This window comes from Pezoporus occidentalis, unplaced genomic scaffold (assembly GCF_034315485.1).
Source record: "Pezoporus occidentalis ecotype Australia unplaced genomic scaffold, CSIRO_AGI_Poc_V1 ctg159, whole genome shotgun sequence".
Lineage (NCBI taxonomy): Eukaryota > Metazoa > Chordata > Aves > Psittaciformes > Psittacidae > Pezoporus > Pezoporus occidentalis.
The window spans coordinates 1,282,244-1,288,243 of record NW_026913415.1 but is presented as its reverse complement, the minus strand read 5'-3'; positions in this window follow the sequence as shown (position 1 = coordinate 1,288,243).

The window sequence follows — 6,000 nt, the reverse complement described above, 5'->3', positions numbered from 1 at the left end:
CAAGCCCAGGGCATAAAAAGAAGAGGCAGTTTTCATAGCAGAGGGACCATTTGAAGCTGTTTTGCTGTCGTGGTGGATCCTCCGCCCCGCTCCTGCTTCCAAACTCATGAGCCGCCATCGGAATCTTCCCTGCCAGCAGGATTGCTAATTCTGCACATCCCAAAATAAGATTTGCCAAGCAGCATCCTCACTGTGATTAAAACAATATCGGGCACTAAAAATACACAGCTCCTGGGGGAATCCTGCCTGCCCCAGACAACAAACTTGTTAAGACACAGCAAGGAGGAGCTTCTTTCCCATTAAAGGCAAAGCAAGCACATTCTCCACAATAGGGAGGCCAGGAGGGATGAAAAGCAGTGAGGGGAAATCTGAGGATGAAGGAAGGGCAAAAAGAGAGTGGAAGAGGTTTACTCAAGCATGAAATGCCTGTGGTGGGAGAGCCAGGGCTGGGCAATGGATAGTGAACATCTAGTGATGGGGCTGTACACCTGGAGATGATCCCAAGTATCATCTCGGTACCCTCCTGCCTACAGGAGCTTCTTATGCTGGTCAGGTCATCTTCCCACATCAGTCACACTGCTAACAGCTCCTGCCAGCTAACAGGCAACGTATCTGTGTGTAAGTGGATCAAGGCATCAAGGCAACTATTTGCATTTTTATTCCATCATCTAGCAAACGAATTACCAGGCAATACCTTCTCGTAGCCCTCAGCAGCGAGGAAGCACCCCAGAGAGCATCTCCCACCATGGTGGCTTTACACATTTGGCAATCCATCCATCCATCCATCCATCCTCCACACATTTTCTCCTCATTTCCAACATATATTCCCCATTGGGTTTTACCCATTTGTTCTTGTGCCAATATTGTCTTGCAGCTTAACCTCTCCCCAGTCCCTCGGTCCTCTTCCTCTCCAGGGCATTTCCCAATGCCTGTGGGCCGTACAACCCAACACTGTGTTTCTGGGCCAGTGCAACCCAAGAGCTGCAAAGCCCTGGGCCCTTCCCCAGCTAAACACTAAATAATCACTTCTGTGATCCTATGATTAGCGTGGCTGGCAGCCAGCGTCACGTCAGCGAGCCCTTCCCATGGGGATCAGCCTCTGATGGATGCCCCATCACCCTCAACAGCCCGGACCACAGCAAGACCCTCCCTGGTAGATGCTGGGGCAGGTCCCTGCAGAGCAGCCCCCACAGCAAGCTCTAGTTTTGAACTCAGCCTGCTCGCTGCTCCCTTTGATCTCCCCTTCATTAGTGTTTCTCCTTTGCTTTCAAACGTAATTAATACTTCCCTGATCAAAAGCCCCAGCACAAGGAGAGCTTTAACAACTCCTATTTCACGGTGTGTTCCTATTAAAGCAGGGCTCAGGCAGAAGGGAGGAATGAGACCTCATTTGGAGCCTCAAAACCGCAACAGTTTCCCCTCCCTCTGCCCCATCCCCAGGCTCTCACTGCCAGTGCCAGCCCTGGAGTCAGAACATGCCATGTCCCACTTCCTCCCCACACCCAGCTGCCCCAGCACAGGGTCCTCAGGGGACACAGGACCTACATGGTGGCTGCTTGGGGTCTGGCCAAATGCTCACCTAACCCAGCAACAGCACCCAGAGAAGAGGAGCAGGGCTTCCCCCAGCACCCAGATGCTCTCACCTCACCCCAGTCTGGTGGAGAACTGTCTTGTGTATACCCTTCACTGGTTAGATATCCAGCCCTGACCTGCTCCAGTTCTTACCACTCAGCATCAGACTCTAACCCAAGCTTTGAGCATCCCTGATCCCCTCCCAAAAGCCTTATAAACTTAACAGCATTGTTGCTGGGTCACTTGACCAGCAATCAGATGATCCAAGAGCTACATGGTCAAAGCCCCCCAGTTTAACCTCCTTCACTGGCACAGACCCCCAGCAGGTATCCCATAAGGTCTTAACTGGCTCTTGTGGCTGTGGAAAGCAGCCACAGGTGCTGAGACTGGGGTAGCAGCACAGGGCAGGAGGTGGTTTTTGAGGTGATTAAGAGCATCAGGCACCCACAAAGCCCAGCTCGGTCCCTCCATCCCAGTGCAGACCCTCTGCAGACCATTAGATGCTGCTTGCAAGGGGCACGAAGCATCACAAGATGTCTCTTCTGCCAGCCACATGCCCCTCACTGACCAGAACCACCCAGGATCAGCCAGAGCCAAGCTGCAGCCCAAGGCACCAGGAGAAAGGTGTAGATGCAACCCCAGGCTTTACTGGGCAGCAGGGGCCTCCAGAGCTGGGGCAGGAGATGCTGATCTGACCTTTTCAGTCAATGATCAGTTTAAGTTTGCTGGGAGGAAGAGAAAACAAATCCATCACCCATGGTGAGCCCTGGACAGGTACATCCGGATGCTGCTAGAAGTCCATCGCCTTCACACAGCATCCCCACAGCATCCTTCTCCCCTCCTGCTTCCCCAGCAACCAAAGACAAAAGGAAAAAGACATTTCCTCCATCAAGGGCTGGCTTTTTGGGGCTCACCAGACCTTTGCTAACCCGCTCATGTCCTTTTGCATCAGCCAGGACAGCAGCACGTCCCCATGCAGGGACCCGCCGGCACCGGCGCCAAGGTCACTGCACCCAGGTGACATTACCCAGCAGGCACATCCAAGGGGCTGGCTTTGCTCCCTGGCACCGGCAGCTTGGCCAGACCTTGCAGAGTCACAGAAGGTGACATTTTCCACAGGATTTAACATGCCCTGATAAAAAGCCAGCTAAAAATCCCTCCCGTCTGCTCACATCCCCGCTGGGAACCAGCGCCCTGGGGGAGCAGGCTGTTTGTACCGGCATTTACTGGGGGAAGGAAAGGGAACAAGCTCCTTCCCAAGGCAGGAACCACAAGAGAAGACATTTCTTCCTTTGAAAAGGCATTTGGTTGGGCTCTTTCTGTTACTGTGTGCTGTGGCAGGCACAGTGATACACATCTGTTCAAAGGCAAAAGAAGAACACGACGCTCTGATCCACTCGGACAACCCCAACTGCCCCCCTCCATTACCACGGTTCAGCTTTCCTCCTGCTGAAAACACTGGCTTTTATTCCCCTTACAAACAAGAAGGAAACTGAGCAGCCAAACACACCATGATGTCAAGTCCTGGCAGCCCTCAGGCATTTGGGGAATGAGCCTCTGCCCCTGAAAAGCATGGATTTTTCCTCCTTTTCATCATTAAAGCAAGCAGGAGGATGGATGCTTTAGGGTAAAAACCAGGGAATAGCATGAAGCTTCCTCCGTCAGGAAAACCACAAAACAAAGCCTAATTTCAAGTTGTTTTCACAACCTTCCCCTTGCTTAAAGCTGCTGCCACAGATGCAAATCACAGTCCCCCACTTGGGCAGGCCCGGAACTGGAAAACAGTGCTTTGGAGCAAAGGTTTGCTTTGCTTTGCCTTAGTCTTGTGTTGATAACATAAGAGGGTGGGAATGGAGTAATCTTCCACCTTTGGGAATCGCCTGGGGAGCTGGCTGCCCGGCTCCTGCGGCTGGAGAAGGGGCTCAGCAGTGCTGGTCCTTCCATAGGGAACAGGGAAGGAGCAAATTAAATGAGCTAAAGGAGATGCAGTGCAAAAAAAGCCCCAAAGCATAGAAAAGAACAGAGCCCAGAGCAGAGAGGATGCTCAGTGCATGTTGAGCCCAGGAACATCGGGTCCTGCTCCCACCACTGCCTCCTCCTCCTGCAACACAAGGATCCATGCCCAGGGATCACCAGCACAGCCCAGCAGCCACAACGTGCACTCAGCCTTTCTGCAAGCACAGGATTAGAGGCATGGAGCTATTCCTTTGGCTGGTTGGCTGTCGATGCATCCCTTAAGATGCCACACCATAGCTCAGATCCCAGCCCAAGCTCCAGCTGCTCCCCCCAACTAAGCTCCATTTCCTTCCAGCAGCAAATGTCTTCTACTACTTAAAAGCCATTCTAACACCACTTTAAAATAACTCAGAGTTACTCTCAATGTCTTTACCAGCAAGGAGATGCCCCCTCTCAAAGCCCTGGGTAGCTGTCCCCATGCAGAGAAGCCTGTTCAGCATCTGTCCCAGGCAAATCCAAGCCTGCAGCAGGCTGGAAGAATTCATCCAGCCCTGAACACCATCAGGAAGCATTAAAAGGAAAAAAGTCAGGAAAAACCTGGCACAAACGAGGTTTATGCTCCCAGCAGCAGAAACTGGGGAATATTCAAGCAAAACTGAGCACAGGACATTAGGAAAGGCTCCTTTTCTTTCAGTTCTTTCCCATTTATTTCTTGCTCTCCCACTGTGGTTTCCCAGAATATGGAATGTGTAACCTCAGGATAAACTTCCTCTAACAGATGCACAGAGACAGGGATACAGGGAATTATCATCGGAGGAGTCAGCACTTCAGGCACTAAGTTATGGAGGTTGTGGAGTCTGGGGCACTTTTTTCCCCTTCTCCATTGTTTTCCAGTGGGATGACATAACCTTCTCCAAGCTATTTTTAAGCCCTTGTGACTCGTTTCATCTCAGGACAGATGCTGATCCCAGGAGCCAGGGGTAATTCCTGCACAGTAGCATTATTCCAGGCGAGATGGCACAGCTTTGGCTGGTCACCTTCTCTAGAGGCTGAAACAGCTGCTAAAAATACCCAATTTGGGGTGTTTTTGTAACAGAACCAAGGGAGCTGGAAAGAAAAAGGGGAAAATGTCCCAGTTTGTCTTTCCTGATGCATTTCCTCACCGCTGCGCTCACCAGAGGACAAACAGCACCATTTGTCCTTCTCGGACACTCTCATGCTGGAATCCATCACCAGAGCCAAGGGGTTTAACCCGTTTTGGATAGCAGAGACCTCCAGGACCGTCCCTTTCTTGGGGGACCTCTTCACAGGACACCCCTTTGAGCCCGGAGATAGCTCTGGATGTGGTATCCTGCATGTGCCTATGGTATCCATAGGGGCAAGGTGCAGGAGACATCCCAGGCTTTGGCCTCTGGGGTTGCTGTACCAGAAGGAAGGGCAGCATGTCCTCCAAGGTCCTCCTCTGCCTCCGAGCTCCCATCTCTCCCCATTGCTCTCCCACCTCTCCCATGCAAGGAGGTTTTAGAGGTCTCAGACTCAAAATGCAGATAGCTGGGGCTAGGGAGGGTCTGTGGGACACCTCCAAGCTGTTGGATTCACACATGTACTCTGGTTGCACGAGGGAGCACATAAAGATGGCTGGATAAGCATTTGGGTTTGGGAAGAAGCTGTGGTGCTTCTGCTCCTACAGCCTCAGCATCCCCTGGGGCTTCCCACTGGGAATGAAAACCAGCCCTCCTGCCTGGTCCCAGCCCCTCTTCTCCCTTTCTACAGCAGGACAGGGAAGGCTCAAGGTGGGAGAGAAAGGGGAGAAGACCCTGGTGAGATGCAGTCAAAGCCAGCCCTAAGTACCCTCAGTCTCCACACAGCACCACAGGAGGATGGCTGCCCCCTTTCCTGTCCAGGTTGTCCCCCTCGAACAGATGCAATGCTCTGAGGAGGAGGTATCACGCCAAGATGCAGGTCCCACCCATAGCCCATGTGGGTTTACGGGGTGCTGTGCCCTCAGACACAACAGAAAGCTTCCCAACCCCGGCTTCAAAGCCTCGATACATGCTGGAGAGCACATCCCAGAGCCATCCCAGGGCACCAGCCAGCAGTCTGACACACGAGGGTTAATTCTGCCTGACTTCCAGCATGGAGAGAGCTGGTGCTTGGTTTTCATCGTGCAGGAGTGGAACAGGGCACTACCAGGGTGGGGAAGAGCATCCTCCAGATGCACCAGCAGCCCCTCACCGCCAGGGCTGGAGCCCAACCACAGCCAGAGCTCGGGGTGATGCGAGCACACACGTGGGTACCACTACACACACCCCACAGGCTCAGACACTCCAGCAGCACGTCCCCACCTCACCCAAACACACACAGCACCCGCCCTCGCTCCTGCCCACGCTCCCACAGCGCTGCTTAAACAAACCATCCCGGTTCCCCCAGGAGCTTTAAGGGAAGCAGTACAGAGATACTGCAGTGGCTTCC